The sequence below is a fragment of the Plecotus auritus genome, assembly GCF_963455305.1.
Source record: "Plecotus auritus genome assembly, chromosome: 8".
NCBI classification, from domain to species: Eukaryota; Metazoa; Chordata; class Mammalia; order Chiroptera; family Vespertilionidae; genus Plecotus; species Plecotus auritus.
In genome coordinates this window covers 101,657,723-101,674,145 of record NC_137782.1, presented here as the reverse complement: position 1 = coordinate 101,674,145, position 16,423 = coordinate 101,657,723, and the positions used below count along the sequence as shown (strand labels likewise).

General features: G+C 43.3%; 2 pseudogenes across 2 annotated transcripts; both read left to right on the top strand.

The window, feature by feature from the left end:
- The first annotated feature begins 2,418 nt into the window (after positions 1 to 2,418).
- Positions 2,419 to 13,829, top strand: LOC308256634 (protein SPT2 homolog; annotated as a pseudogene). The gene is made up of 2 exons: positions 2,419 to 2,931; positions 13,065 to 13,829. The product of its transcript is annotated as a protein SPT2 homolog (transcript).
- A 90-nt stretch (positions 13,830 to 13,919) lies between these two features.
- LOC308256633 (protein SPT2 homolog) lies at positions 13,920 to 14,475 on the top strand (annotated as a pseudogene). The gene has a single exon. The product of its transcript is annotated as a protein SPT2 homolog (transcript).
- The last annotated feature ends 1,948 nt before the right edge of the window (positions 14,476 to 16,423 follow it).

Sequence of the window (16,423 nt, the reverse complement as noted above, 5' to 3'; positions counted from 1 at the left end):
AAGGCAGGGGAGGGTGGGGGTAAGGGGAGAAATCAACCAAAGGAGTTGTATGCATGTGCAACTTGGGAATAATACCTTAGTGCCTTTCAGCAGGAAAGGTTGTTGGGTACAGTGGGTTATCTGATTGTTGAATGCAGTTTGCTGCTCAGGTTGTTGAAGTGTTTTACATCCTTACTGAAGTCTTTGTGTGAGGCTATTGGTTCTGAAAGAGGTATGCTCTGTCTCTGAATGAGAGGGGTGTGTTAAACTTATTACGATTACAAATGTATCTAGTTTCCCTTGTAGGTCTCTTCTATGTACTTTGATTTCATGTTATGAAGTGCTTGTGAATTTGGATATTCCTGGTAAAATGCAATTATTCATATGAAGTGCTCTTTATTTATAGTAATGCTTTTTGCCTTCAAGTCTCCTGTGTTATCATATACTTTTTATTTGGTTTATATTCGCTTAATATATTTTTTTCTGTTCTTTCACTTTTGATATCTTTGTGCCCTTAGGTTTTCGGTAGCTTTCAGATTTTATATTAGTTATGAGTAAAATGAGTTAATTTTTGGTTCAATATTTTTCACCATTCAGTTGTTCCAACACTCTTTATTAATATAATGCATATTTTCCCACTGATCTAAGGAGATATTTTTATTTTACCAAATTTCCATATGTATTTGAGTCTATCACTGGACTTTGTTTTCCGTTCCATCAGTTTATCTATTCACAGGACATTATCCAAGTTTTTTAATTACTGTAGCATTATAACACAACTAGAGGCCCGATGCATGAAGATTCGTGCAAGAATGGGCCTTCCTTACCCTGGCTGCCAGCACTGCCTTAGCTCTGGAACTGCCTTTTTGCTCTGGCCTGGAGCCGCCTTTCTGCCTTGCCACACTGCCCAGAGGCCCGGAGTGGCTGGGGCAGTGCAGAACACCTGCATCGTCGCCATGGCAATGATGCAAGTGTCCCACCCCACCCCCGGCTGCTTGGTAGCTGCAAATTAACCCGCCATCTTTGTTGGGTTAATTTGCATACTCACTCCTGATTGGCTGGTGGGCATCACAAAGGTATGGTCAATTTGCATCTTACTCTTTTATTAGTGTAGATACATTATTCTATCTGTTTGGGTAGCTTTTATTCATTCATTTTTTTCAGAATTTTATTTAAAAAATATTTTTATTAATTTCAGAGAGGAAAGAGAGGGAGACAGAGAAACATCAATGATGAGAGAGTATCATCGATCAGCTGTCTCCTGCATGCTCCTCACTAGGGAGATCAAGCCTGCAATCAGGACATGTGACTTGACCAGGAATCAAACTGTAACCTCCTTATTCATGGGTCAACTACTGAGCCATGCTGGCCAGGCCAGAATTTTCTTTTACGATTTTCATTTGAACATGTGAACTTAAATGAGCTTGTTTTGGTCTTAAAAATCTTGCTGATATTTTAATCAAATCATAATAAATTTATAATCAACATTGGGAGGTTGACATCATTATGGTTTGTTGTTGTTTTTTACCCAAGAATACGATGTTACTGTCCAGTTGTTCAAGTGTCAGTTATTTGGTAGCATTTAAAAATTTTATTTACACAGATTGTGCACATTTTTGTTAAGATCATTTCTAGGCATCTTATGTTTTGTTGCCATTGTACATTTTCTTTGGTTATATATTTCATGTACTGTTTTAAAGGCTATGTATTTATATGCATGTTATCTCTCTCTTTCTCTCTGAAATAAATTAAAAAATATGAAATGAGTAAGATTATTGATTGTTAGCAAAAAAATCAATATGAACTTTTGTTTCTTCACCATATAAGCAAGTATTCAGACATTTTGGGAGTACATGTCTATCACCATTTCCTGAACAAAGATTTTAAAAAATATATGGTAATACTGATTTTCAGAGAGGGAGGAAGGGAAAGGGAGAGAGAGGCTGAAACATTGATGAGATAGAGATATCACTTCAATTGGCAGCCTCCTGCATGCCCCTTTCTGGGGATTGAACCCACAACCCTGGCATGTGCCCTGACCAGGAATCAAACCAGCAGCCTCTTGGTGCCTGAGAGAATACTCAATCCACTGAGCCACACCAGCCAGGTCAAACTGAGATTTAACAATTAAACTAAAGTAACTTATTCTCAACTGAATGATTATGTCAATGAATGAGGACCAATCTACTAATTTATCTTGTGGATGTAAAACTTTTATTTAAAGTTTCAAAGGTGGGAATGCAGCATTGGACTTGTAAGGATATGGGCTGCTTGAGGAAGGGGGCAGGCAGACCGCCTGGGACGTCGCCGGAATTGGTCGTGCTGAGTAGAGGTAGGAAAGAGGCGGCCAGCCAGTTCATTTGGCTGCAGCTGGCCATTTGGTAAGATGCGCTTTCATTCCCCTTTGAGAGCTGGCCCATTTTATCCAGTTTGGTCAACATGGATTTCAGGGAAATTCTCATGATAGCTTCTAAAGGACAAGGAGCCAACAGCATACTAAAAAGGTATAGTTTGGCAGTGGGTCCTCCCCAAAAAGACCCCAAAGTTAAGGGTGTCCAATCAGCATCATACAGGCTTTTCTCAGAAGAAAAGTGGAGGAACTCAGACAAAAAGCCTTAGAGAAAAAAAAAGGAGAAAAGAAGAACTAGTGAAAAAGTGAATTGAGCTAAAACATGAGAAGAAAGCAAGAGCTATAGCCAAGAGGACAAAGGAAAATTTTCATGGTTAAATGGGATTCCTGTTGAGGAAAAGTTAAAGAAAAGACAGGCAATGGAAAGCCGCTAGTCAGGGAAAAGACCAAGAGTATGAAAAGGAAGAATTCTTAGAATACAATCAAGCAGCACCAGAGCAAGAACCTCCTCCCAAAGTTGAAAGTAAACCAAAGGTCCCCCTTAAAAGTGCCCCACCATCATGAACTTCACTGACCTACTCAGTCTGGCTGTGAAAAAGCAGTGTGATGTGAGAGTCCATGTCCCACTTGGTTCTGGGTTTGGGATCTGCAGAAGGGCTGTGGGAAAATAATGAGACAAGACAATAAATAATAATTTGGAAATAATGGGGGCCAGGCGGAGAGTCCAATGCAAGTGCAAGGACTTCACCGGTGCCCAGGCCCTGACAGCCTTTTATTCAATTTTAGATACACATATGGCCCTTAGGCAGGCAATTCTGGTAACAGACAGACTATCTTAAAGGTCAGTAAATATTAGTAAAGATTTACTTTGAGACTATTTGGTCAGGAAATTGCTTGAGCCAGCATTGTCTCAACTAAACAATCAGTGCATAGCTTTGGCCCTTGCCAGAGCTCAAGGTTCACGAGCCTTCTGCATTCCTTGTTTACACTTTTCTGATAGGGAAGGCAATGGGTAGCTTCCAACATCTCCCCCTTCTCTTTTTCTTAATAAATGTTGAAAAGTGCATGCCACCTGAAGGGTTCAAGTCCTTTTAAGACTCTTCATTCCACATCTGCAGACTAAAAATAAACATAAGAATAAAAATGAGACAAGCAATAATGGTTATGCTGAGAGGCAAATGTAAGGAGATCCAGTGGAAGAGATTAAATTCATTCATGTCTTTTTAAAATTTCTGCCAGGCATCTAAGGAATTAGTTTATAAGTTTGCTTGGGATAATTGTACAATATGCTGTTGTAATTCTAAAATATCAAGGGTTGTGTTATCTTTACCTCAAGCACCAAGGTGATTTTTTATTGATTCCCAATAGGGAATGGGGCAGGGGGTGGGGTGGGTGTGTAACACAAATCTGGGGAAAATTATAATGACACTACAAAGATATTCTTTGCTCTAAGCTGTGGATTTTATCACCCATCCACAAGACTGTAGACTTTAATGCTGATAATTGTATCTCAACATGGCTATCAATTATTTTTTGTATAGACCGGTTGTACAAACTGAGAAGTTTGAACATTTTGTACTATGCATGAAGCAGCAATGCCCACAGAAGTCAGGAATGTTATGAGGGCAAAGAGTCCTGCAATTAACATTCCAGGAAATCTTTTTTGTCTTTTTAAGATTTTTTTTTCTTTTAGGTATTTATATAATTTCTTTCTTTCTTTCTTTCTTTCTTTCTTTCTTTCTTTCTTTCTTTCTTTCTTTTAATAAATCTTTATTTTTCAGATTATTACAATTGTTCCTCTTTTTTCCCCCATAGCTCCCCTCCACCCGGTTCCCACCCCACCCTCTGCCCTTACCTCCCCCTCACTGTCCTCATCCATAGGTGTATGATTTTTGTCCAGTCTCTTTCTGCACCCCCCATACCCCTTTCCCCCTGAGAATTATCAGTCCGCTCCTTTTCTATGTCCCTGATTCTATTATATTCACCAGTTTATTCTGTTCCTCAGATTTTTAATTCACTTGATTTTTAGGTTCACTTGTTGATAGGTATGTATTTGTTGTTCATAATTTTTCTCTTTACTTTTTTCTTCTTCCTCTTCTTAAAGAATACCTTTCAGCATTTCATATAATACTGGTTTGGTGGTGATGAACTCCTTTAGCTTTTTCTTATCTGTGAAGCTCTTTATCTGACCTTCCATTCTGAATAGTAGCTTTGCTGGGTAGAGTAATCTTGTTTGTAGGTTCTTGCTATTCATTACTTTGAATATTTCTTGCCACTCCCATCTGGCCTGCATAGTTTCTGTTGAGAAATCAGCTGACAATCGTATGGGTGCTCCCTTGTAGGTAATTAACTGTTTTTCTCTTGCTGCTTTTAATATTCTCTCTTTGTCTTTTGCTCTTGGCATTTTAATTATGATGTGTCTTGGTGTGGTCCTCTTTGGATTCCTTTTGTTTGGGGTTCTGTGCGCTTCCTGGACTTGTAAGTCTATTTCTTTTACCAGGTTGGGGAAGTTTTCTGTCATTATTTCTTCAAATAGTTTTTCAGTATCTTGCTCTCTCTCTTCTGGCACCCCCATAATTCTGATGTTGGTACGCTTGAAGTTGTCCCAGAGGCTTTTTACACTATCTTCAACTTTTTGGATTCTTTTTTCTTTTTTCTTTTTCAGTTGAGTGTTTTTTGCTTCTTTGTATTTCAAATCTTTGACTTGATTTTTGCTTTCCTCTAGTCTGCTGTTGGGTCTCTGTATAATATTTTTTATTTCAGTCAGTGTATGTTTAATTTCTAGTTGGTCCTTTTTCATATCTTTGAGGGTCTCGTTATATTTCTCGGCCTTTTCTAGGATATTCTTAAAAAGCCTTATAACCGTGGTTTTGAATTCTATATCCAGTTGTTTTTTTCCTCCATTTCTTTCGTTTGTGATCTGTTTCTTCGTCTCCCCATTTTTCACTGCTTCCCTGAGTTGGTAGGGTAGCTTTGTGTACTAGGTTTCCTATATGGCCCAGTGGGTCAGCCTCCCCAGTTAACCTGAGGTGGACACTCTTGGTGCACCCCTTTGTGGACTGTGTGTACAGCCTTGTTGTAGTTAAGTCTTGATTGTTGTTGGTATCACTGGGAGGAATTGACCTCCATGCCAGTTGGCTGCGAGGATCAGCTGTGTCTACACTGGGAGATTTTCAGTGCTGGAGACAGCCTTATAGGATTAGCCTTGCCAGATTGCAAAAGCCTCTGTGCTCAGCTTGGAAGGGGTGGAGTCTCAGGGTGGAGTCTCAGGGCTGAGCAGACAGTCTTGGCTTCCCGTCAGCCCTGCCCTTGCACGCGCGTCTCCAGACCTCTGGCTTCCATGGTTCCCGAGTTTCCACCTTACAGTCCAGATTTCCACCGTAAGAGAGTGGGTCCCCAGGGCTTGCCCAGAACCAAGGTTCAGTGCAGTCAGAACTGGGGTTCAGTGCAGTCAGGAGCTTCCGACTCCCTTCCACTAGGGAAAGCCTGCGGCAACCTCCGCAGTCAGTCTTTGTGTGCACTCGCGCATCCAGACCCCTGCCGCCATGGCTCCCCTGAGTCTCTGAGTCTCTGAGTCTCCGTGTGCCTTTCTCTCTAACTGACAGTCCAAACTCCCCCTGAATGAGCCTGGGTCCACAGGGTTTCGCCCGGAACTGAGTTTCAGTGCAGTCGGAACTGGGGTTCAGCACCGTCGGGGGCTTCCTTCCCCCTACCGCCAGAGAAAGCCAGCCAGGCACTCTGCCGCCCTTCCTCTCTGCGTGCACGTGTCTCTGTACCTCAGCCCTTTTCCTCTCCTTCTCTGTGAGCTTTCCTCTTTCCTTCTAGTTGTAGAATTTCCACTCAGCCAGCTTTCCTGTGGTTCTGGATGGTGTCTGTTCTGTCTTTTAGTTATAGTTTTGAAATTGTTGTGTGGGTCAGCAGTTTAGGTGCTTACCTATGCTGCCATTTTGGTTTCTCCTCTTTTTAAGATTTTTACCAGATCATGTAACAGTTAGTAGGTTTGATGAGATTCCCAAGGCTCAGTTAGGTTAGTAGGAAACTAAGCGAAAGCCGGTTGTTTTAAAATCATGAGGGAATCCTTTTGGAATGTGAAATTAATACAATGGGATATTGTGCAGCCTGTGCATGACACCTCATACAGATCACTTGTAATATTAAGGTGCATCTGGATGGGGCCTGAGAGGAGTAAAAACGGATCAAATACACAGGCGGTGGCAAATACTGTCTTATTGGGAGTTCCCCATAAGGTACGAATGGAATTATCTGAGCTATAGTTAAAACTATACTATTTAATAGGTGCAAGTGCAGCAGCTAATTTCCATTATGTATTTTTTAGGGGCCAATTGTCATGTTGAAATTGAGATCCAACAAATCCTCTTCCATGCCATGAAATGGAGTGATTAGCTTCAACATATGGATAGGATGCATTCCCCTTCCATTTTAGGGTGTGATTGTTACTATATGCAAAACCATACGGGCTCCAACCCACAAAGGAAAAACTGTTATTAAGTTTGCTGCTGGTGGGGTGGTCACTATAACAGTCTTGCCAATTAATTTCTTCCTCAGTAGGGTGCCATTCATAAGACTTTTTACATAACAGCTTAGTGTGGTGGGGTGTCTTAGTAAAGTTACATTTTCTGCACCTCTCCCCAGAGCAAGTAGTGATAGTAGATGTACTTCGGCTTTTGCTTCCCCCTTTTTTGGTGTCCATGTTAGTCAGAAGCCTCTTTTTTAATTTTACACACAAAGGAGCTGTGGTTTGGTTCTGTGTCATACAAAAGGGAAGCTAGGTGGTGATACCCATGTAATTATACTTTGCCCATATACTTTCTTGCCCCACCCGTGGTCCTCCTGGGTGACCAAGGTGTTTGGTGTTATTGGTGACTACATTAGGTGGGGGATCAGCCCACGTAAGGTGTCTTACCCATGGAGGGTCAGGAACATAAGTCCAAAATACTTCCCCATTTGCCCCGGTAGCATTACCGCACAGCTGATGACTGCTAGCAGGGCAAGAAAGACGTTCTCAGGCATTCTTGGGGTTCTGGTCTCCTCACAAATTCTCTCTGCTTTCTGGACCATCTTCTTCACCATCTCGCAGGTGACCTCTGGGCTATTTGTCTCGTCCTCCTCCCATTCCTTATCTTCAGTGGGTTGCTTGGGGCTGCTGCTATCTGCGGCTGGGGTAGTCGATTGTCTGCAGCTGTTAAGACATGGCTCCAGGTACAAGGTCCTCATTAACCTGGCCAGTTCCTCTCTCGGATCCATGTTGAAGTTTAATATTTCTTGTGGGAATCCACATGGGCTTTGAGAAATTTTCTGGAAATATACAAGTGTAGCCTTGACCAAATGTTAACAGGGGGTTGGGGCCCTTCCATAAACCAGACTCGGGATCTTTCCATTTAACCAGACCATTTTCCTTTGGCTTCTTCTGACACCAATTTATTTCCATGGGTGTCTTGCCATCGGCATCACAAGTGAAAAAATTTAAAGTAATTAAGGCTTCGTGTAGTCTACCTACAGGCGATTTCTCCATATTCCCCCTTTTCTGTTTTTCAAGTTGGGATTTTAGCCTATGATGCTGGCATTCTATAATTGCCTGTCCCTGCAAATTATATGGTATTCATGTAATGTGCTGAATTTTCCACCTTTTTTTTTTCCTGCTTCCCCCTGTGCAACCTGCTTCAGTGCCTGCAGCCTATGGGCAGAGGCCGGGCAATGGTTCGAGGCCGCAGCTTGCTCTGGCACCGGGCATATGAGAGACCCAGGGGGACGTGAATTTTCCACTTTTTACAAAATTGCTGGAAATGACAGGTTGTGTAAGCTGGTCCATTGTCAGTTTTAATGATTTTTGGAATTGCCATGACGGCAAAAGCATCTAGGCAATGATTAATAATCTGTTTTGCCATTTCCCCTGTAGATGCAGTAGCCCATAGGCCCTTTGAAAAGGTATATACAGAGACATGCAATGCCCAAGGTGTCCAAAAGGAGTATAATGTGTTTCATCCATTTGCCACGTATGTTCCCTTATCAATCCTCAAGGGTTAATTCCTATATTAGACCCTTGAGGCAGATGTAATATGCAAGTGAGACATTCTCTGATAATCTGTTTTGTCTGCTGTCGAGTGATCGAGAATTGTTTGGACAACATTTTGGCAGGTTGATGAGATTCTGAGGCCTGTTTTAATAAAGCAACCAATTGATCAGCATGTGCATTTCCTTTTGTTAGCCGGCCAGGTAATACACTGTGAGCCCTGATGTGAGTGTACAATCTGCTGAACTTGTTTAAATAGTAAAAAATAAACTTTGGTCACTGAGCCATTTTAACTGAGCAGTTTCAATTCTATTCACTAGGCCCACAGCATAAGAAGAGCCAGAGATAATATTAAGAAGCTCTTGGAAATCCTGCAATGCAGCCTTAATAGCCTCTAATTTAATTCTTTGTACAGAAGTATGACTGGTCAGTATGACTCGGTCTGAATTCATTGTATGATAGGAAGCTTTACCATTCGATGATCCATCAGTAAAAACAGTTAATGCTCCAGGAATAGGTTCCTGCCTAGAATTTTTTGGTATAATAAGGAGGTATAATATAAAAATTGTAGTAATTTGTGTTTTAATAGGTGACAACTAAGTTCCCCTGAATATCCACTTAGTCCAATTTGCCAATTCAAATCAGTTTGAAATAGTATTTTTAATTGCTTCCCAGTGAGGGAAAGGTAAATGCATTGGGGTTCTTCTCCTCTAAGCTGCCTGCAGCACTTTCTAAGTTGAGGTATCAACTGAGCCATAAGTTCTACATATTATCTGCAGTTTTAGAGGATTGATGCCCTAGGTGGACCCATTCAATAATAGCAGGAGAGTTTTTTGGAAGATGACTCCAGTGGGACTATTTGCAGTAGGGTTAATCTGTCCCAATAAAGGCAATTCAGGCTCTACCCATGCTACTTGGACTGAGGAGATTGCCTGCTCAATTCTTAGCAACTCCTTCCTAGCTTCATCTGTAAATGTTCAGGATGAGGAATTGTCATTTCTCTTGTAGAGATTTTCAGATAAGGTCTTAACCAGTTAATATACCCTAATACTTTTTGAAAATCAGTTAAACTTTTAAGGCAATCTTATTTCCACCTTTTGAGGCCTAATACGTTGCTTTTCAATTATGGTTTCCAGATATTTGAAAGGCGTTTCTTTCTGTACCTTTTCTGGAGCAATTTTTATATTGCCAAAGTCTGCTCTTCCCATGGACTTGCTAAGAGCAAGTCATCCATGTAATGAATAATGTAACATCGGGAATATTTGTCCCTTAAAGGCTGAATAGCTTGAGCTACATATTTTTGACACTAGGTGGGGCCATTGGCCATTCCTTGAGGCAAAACTTTCCATTGATATCTTTTCATGGGTTCTATATTATTAATAGCTGGCACTGAAAATGCAAATCACTGTTTATCTTGAGGTGCCCAGGGAATGGTCAAGAAACAATCCTTAAGATCTACTACTATAAGAGACCAATCTAGAGGGATTTGAAAAGGCGCTGGGAATCCAGGCTGTAAAGCTTCCATAGTATGCATAGTAGTGTTAACCGCTCTAAGATCATGTAACAATTGCCATTTTCCTGCTGCCTTCTTAGGTATAGTAAATATAGGTGTATTCCAAGGAATATTGGAAGGCTCTACGCTCTATTTGTTCCTGTATTAATTCATGAATATGACCTAATTTCTCCTTGGTTAATGGCCACAGATCCACTCATATAGGTCTATCATCTTCCCATTGTATAGGATCTGCATGAGGGTGAGGAGATTGAGCAATAACCACTCCTCAAAATGTTGATACCCTAATCTTCGTCTTTCTAGGTTTCCTTTGGCTTTGATGGGCTCTTTAATTCCCTGATTATTTTTTCCTAAGCTTTGACCAGTCTGATATCCCATCTGAGTTATTAACTGCTGTCCTTTGCCGGTAATAATACAAGCTTGTAAACCTTCTAAAACATCCCGGCCCCATAAGTTGACTGCAACCCCAGAGACTATGTAAGGCTGAAACCATCCTGTCTGTCCTTCTTCATCTTGCCACCTTAACACTGCAGCACTGCATTGTGTATTATCAGGAACTCTAACCCCCATGATAGAGCTTATAGCTTCTACCATGGACCAACTTGGAGGCCAGAATTCTTTGCTGATAATGCTGACATATGCTCCAGTGTCTCTTAAACCTTTAAACCGTTTTCTCTCTATTCTTAAATTAATCATAGGATGGGTTTTGCTAATTTCATGTATCCAATAGCTATCTGAGCTTACAAATCCTTGTGTTCCTCCTTTCCTATTTATAGCTTCACCTTGCTGAATAAAAGGTAGAAGTAGTATCTGAGCAATTCTTTGTCCTGAAGTAAGTTGCATAATATGATTATATTCTAATATTACCTTAATTTCTCCCTCGTAGTCTGAATCTATGACTCCAGGCAGAACAGTTAGTCCTTTCAGAGTTTTTCCACTTCTCCCTAAGATTAATCCTAAAGTTCTTGATGGTACAGGTCCCCAGATTCCTGTAAGAACAGCTTGCCGAACCATATCAGGGGTCAAAGTGACCGCTATAGTACTGTTAAAAACTAGGCCTGCGCTCCCTGGAGTGGCTCAGATGAGGGAGTCCACTGTGGGCCTTGCAGGGCAAATTTCCCCTATTGATGATGGGGCTGGGGGGCCGTTTCCCTGTGGCTGTCCATTCCCTATGTCTTGATCTAATGGCTGTCCATTTTTATGAAATTTCGATCTACATTAACCAACCCAATGGTTTCCCTTCTGACTTCTAGGACACAGAGAGGTTTAATCTGTGTTGATTGAATTGGGAGGCAGAATGCTCACACCTTTCCCTAGATTGCCACCTTGTGTCCTTCTTGGTTGCTTACATTCTTTTTTAAAATGTCTTGTTCTTCCACAATTATAACACCTTTTATTCCCCACCGTTATGGCGGCAGCAAGTAAGTTTGATTGAAAAGTGTCTCACCCCACATTCTGACATGCTCAAATCATTTCTGTAATGCTACTATTTTTTTCTCAGAGGTGTCAGGCATTTCTTACAATCAGCATTGGCATTTTCATAAGCTAATGGCTGAATTAAAATGTCTCCTGCTGTTTCATGTTGAATCTGTCATCTCACTGCTTGAGTGAGGCAAGCCATAAAGTAAAAAAATGACTCTGTAAGCCCCTGCATACATTTACTAAAAGCTCCCTCAGGGTCCCCTTTTGATGGTAAAGCCCACCAAGCTCTTCTTCCACAAAGTCTAATTTGCTCATATGCCTGTTGCACATAATTTAGCTGATTTTGCATGTCATTATATTGTCCCAGTCCTGTCAGCATTTCATAAGTTATTTGAGCATTCAGCCCGCAGTTTGCATGGGCTTGCTCCTGACATTTCTCCAAAAATTCTCCCTTCCATAGTAAATAATCTCCTCCATGAGCCAGAGAATACCAATCATAAGAAGCTAATAATGCTTCAGAAATATTAGTCATAATTTCTCCAGTAAAAGAGCTATAGGACCATTCTGGACAATGCTTTCACGCAAGGCCTTTATTATTTTAAAGTCAAATTTTTCATGCTATCTTATTATATGATTTAGGAGCTGTGGGTCAGCTACTTGTATAATAGGAAAAGCGAGTTGGTCCTCCACCGTCATGTCCTTTAATCCTTCTCGGATAGCTCTTTGCATAGGTGATTCTATTAATGGTGAATTAAATGTTTCAGGATTAGTACATGGAGGTGGAGGGGGCCATGAAGGCCATTCCTCCAATTTTTCTTTTTGCTCCTCTTTAGGAGCGGAAGGTGAAAGGGGAGGGGGTTTATCCTGTTTTGTTTCTCTAGAAGACTCTAGCAAATCCAATACCATGTTCCACAAGGAGAAACAATTTGGAGGCAAATTTTTCCCTGCTGCTGAGGTTTTTTCAAGTTATGACTAACTCTTTCCCAACATTCAACATCTAATGTACCTTCTTCAGGAAACCAGGGATTATGTTCTATAATAACATGCAAAAACTGTAAGAGAATACCTTCTGACACTTTAATTCCTTTATCCTTAAGCATGCAAACCAACAGTCTACAATAAAGCTTCTCCCCTTTTGACAAATTCTGCCCATTAGCCTGACTAAAAAAAGATGTTCCCACCCTACTTACAGATCTCGACTTCTGCAGCTGGCTGTGGGCTTTGCATGCGGTGAATTTCCCCACCTATCTGGTAAATTCTTTTTCCCCACCTCGCTGGTGAAACTTTGTTTTTCTGCTCCAGCATAAATCTTCTTTTCCAGATATCCATCATTCAAGGTGCCAGATGTGAGAGTTCATGTCCCGCATGGCTCAGGGTTTGGGATCTGGAGAAGGGCTGTGGTCAAATGATGAGACAAGACAAGAAATAATAATTTGGAAATAATGAGGGGCCAGGCAGAGAGTCCAATGCAAGGGCAAGGACTTCACTGGTGCCCAAGCCCTGACAGTCTTTTATTCAATTTTAGATACACATATTGCCCTTAGTCAGGCAGGCAATTCTGGTAACATAAAGACTATCTTAAAGGTCAGTAAATATTAGTAAAGATTTACTTTGAGTCTGTTTGGTCAGGAAATTGCTTGAGCCAGCATTGTCTCAACTAAACAATCAGTGCATAGTTTTGGCCCTTGCCAGAGCTCAAGGTTCATGAGCCTTCTGCATTCCTTGTTTACACTTTTCTGATAGGGAAGACAATGGCTAGCTTCCAACAGTATGAACCAGTGGAAATCAAGGTAGTGGGAAAAAAACACAGAAAAGTGGCCTATGATTGCACAAGAACTTAGGGAGTGAAAACTTCTTGAATGAAGACATATGAAAAAGAAGCCTGAAGCAGATGCAGGACTACCTCTGACCAAAATGGTGCCCTCTCATACTGAAAGTATGGGCCCAATACCTAGCAGAGTTTCCAGGGACAAGCATCCTTCTCCCAAAGGTACTCCCCTTCTTCATACTGAGAAGAAATCCAGACCCAGCACAGATAAGAAGAAACATTTAGGTTTGTTTTCATCCAAATCCATGCCAGGAGAGAGGACCAAAGTAACATCTAGCAACTGCTCCTAAGCCTCACTTCAGAAGGACCATGACAGGCCTGTTGACAATGGGGCTGGAAAGACCCACTTGAGCACCTTTTCACCAAGTGTTCCAAAGACTTCTGCTAAAGGGACTCAGAAATCTGTTACTGAGCACACAGTCAAAAATCTCCTCTCTATCCTAGCCATTCCAGACCTGGACCTGTGGTCTCCCCACATAAGGCTAAGAGTCCAAGTGTCAGGCCATCAGGCAGCAGCTCCAGCCTAGCTCCTGGGCAGCCCATCACAGGGAGTCTTCAGCCTATGGTTAGTTCTGGCTCCGTGCCCAGGCACCAGAATGGCAGCTCCAGCTCAGAACCTGAGCGATCAATCAGTGGGACCAAGAGGCCAGCCAGTGACTTAAGTCCTCCTGGAAGGACAGTCAGCAGTACAGGTGGCTCTGGATGACCCATCAGTGGCCCAGGTGGTTCTAGGAAGTCAGTGGTCAGTTCTGGTGACTCTGGGTGGCCTGTGCACAATCCACATAACCGACAACCAATGAGTGGCTCAGTGCCCCCCAAGCGGTCAGTCAGTGGCTCTGGGCGATCAGTAAGTGGCACAGTTTCAGCTGGACAGACTGTCAGCAGTTCAGGCCCTAGAAGACCAGTGAGCACCTTGGGACCTGGGTGATTAGTTAGTAGCTTAGATCCCCCCATAAACCCAAATGCACTTTTGTCTCAGAAACAATATCTTCTAAGAATATCATTACCTGGCCCACCAATGGACAGATGAATGGAATGAAGCCTTCTTTAGCTGGTTACAGATCTGCCCAACGTTCTCAAGGGTTTCCCTTCCCTGGTGGTTACAAAAGACAATGAGAATATGAAAAGGAGGAAGATGAGAACTATGACTCCAAAATGGAAGATTTTATCAATGATGAAGGAGAATATCAGGAAGAAATATCTAAGCTCATTCTTTGGCTATGACGAAAATAAATTACAAAGATGAAGAAGCAAAGTGTTTAAGACCAGGTATGCAACATGACTTAGAGGAAATGAGATGGGAGGAAGAAGCAACGAAATGCGGAGAGGTCAAGAAGCTGAAAAGATGTTAGCTGCTGCTTTTATTTATTTTTGTGAAACACTGGAGACACTCTACTGCAAAGAAGTCCTGCCTTTGGACTGAAGAAGCCCATTATCATGTTAGATTTACTAGTGGCCCAGTGCATGAAATTCGTGTACAGGGGTGGGGGGAAGGTGTCCCTCAGCCCAGCCTGCACTCTCTCCAATCTGGGACCCCTAGGGGGATGTACAGGATCAGGCCTACGCCGGCAGTTGGACATCCCTCTCACAATCCAGGACTGCTGGCTCGTAACCGCTTGCCTGCCTACCTGCCTGCCTGCCTGATTGCCCCTAACCACTTCTGCCTGCCAGCCTGATCACCCCCTAACCACTCCACTGCCGGCGTGATTGACACCCAACTGCTCCCCTGCTGGCCTGATTCCCCCCAACTGCCCTCCCCTGCCTCAACCTGCCTTCTCCAATGGGACACACCTGCTCTTCGTGAGGCAGAGGAGATGCTGGGACCCCCAGGCCTCACCACACGAATTTGCTGCTGGGCCCCGCCTCCTCTGTGCACTTGGCCATATTGTGGCAGCCATCTTGTGGAAGCCATCTTGTGGCAACGTCACATGCGGGGGCCACCTAGGTTTATATTAGTATAGATACTTGGATCCTCAAGGACAAGGAATGGATACTATACACTGAGTGGCCAGATTATTATGATCTCTGAATGCATAATTTTCTGGCCACGCAGTGCAAATTGAACGTACCTCCGCTATACCACAAGCCATGCCCACCAGCCAATAAAAAGCGAGTATGCAAATTAACCCAACCAAGATGGCTGCGGCCACAGAGAGAGCAGGAGGCTTGGGTTTCCCCAGCAAAAAAGGAAGCCAAGCTTTCCGCCTGCCCTGGCTGGCCCAGGCCTCCACTCAAGACTACAAAGTTTCAATTATAGAAGATAAATAAATCCCAACAAAAATGGCGGCAGCCATGGAGCTGGAGAGAGCAGGAGGCTTGAGTTGCTCCTGACGATGGAGGAAGCCAAGTTTCTGCAGCCCTGGCCTGCCTTGGCCTCCACTCAAAGCTACAAAGTTTCAATTATAGAAGATAAATAAATCCCAACAAAAATGGGGCGGCCACGGAGCGAGCAGGAGGCTTGGCTCCGCTCAAGGCTACAAAGTTTCAATTATAGAACATAAATAAATCCCAGATTCCAGGGCCTCCTCTTGGGTCACTGGGGGCCGTGGCCAGCCTGCAAACCACCATAGGCCCCTCACCCAGGCGGCCCCACACCCCAAGAGAACCTCCACCCTGATTCAAGACACCCTCAGGGCAAACCATCCAGCCCCCATCCGTGCACCAGGCCTCTATCCTATCTAATCCTATCTAATGAAAGAATAATATGCAAATTGACCATCACTCTAACACAAAAGATGGCTTCCCCCATGTGGTGAAAGATGATTGCCCCCATGTGGACACAAGATGGCCGCCACAAGATGGCCAGCAGGGGAGGGCAGTTAGGGGTGACCAGGCCTGCAGAGCAGGGAAGTTAGGGGTGACGGGGTCAGCAGGGAATGGCAGTTGGGGGGGACCCAGGCCTGCAGGGGAGAGCAGTTAAGGGTGACCAGGCCTGCAAGGGAGGGCAGTGAGGGGCAAACAGGCTGGCAGGGGAGCCGTTAGGCATCAATCAGGCTGGCAGGGGACTGGTTAGGGGGTGATCAGGCTGGCAGGCAGAAGGGGTTAGGGACAATCAGGAAGGCAGGCAGGCGAGTAGTTGGGAGCCAGCAGTCCTGGATTGTGAGAGGGATGTCTGACTGCCCGTTTAGGCCCGATCCTGGGTCGGGCCTAAAGGGGCAGTCAGACATCCCTCGAGGGGTCCCAGATTGGAGAGGGTGCAGGCTGGGCTGAGGGACACCCCTCCCCCATGCAAGAATTTCATGCACCGGGCCTCTAGTATACACACACACACACACACACACACACACACACACACACTCA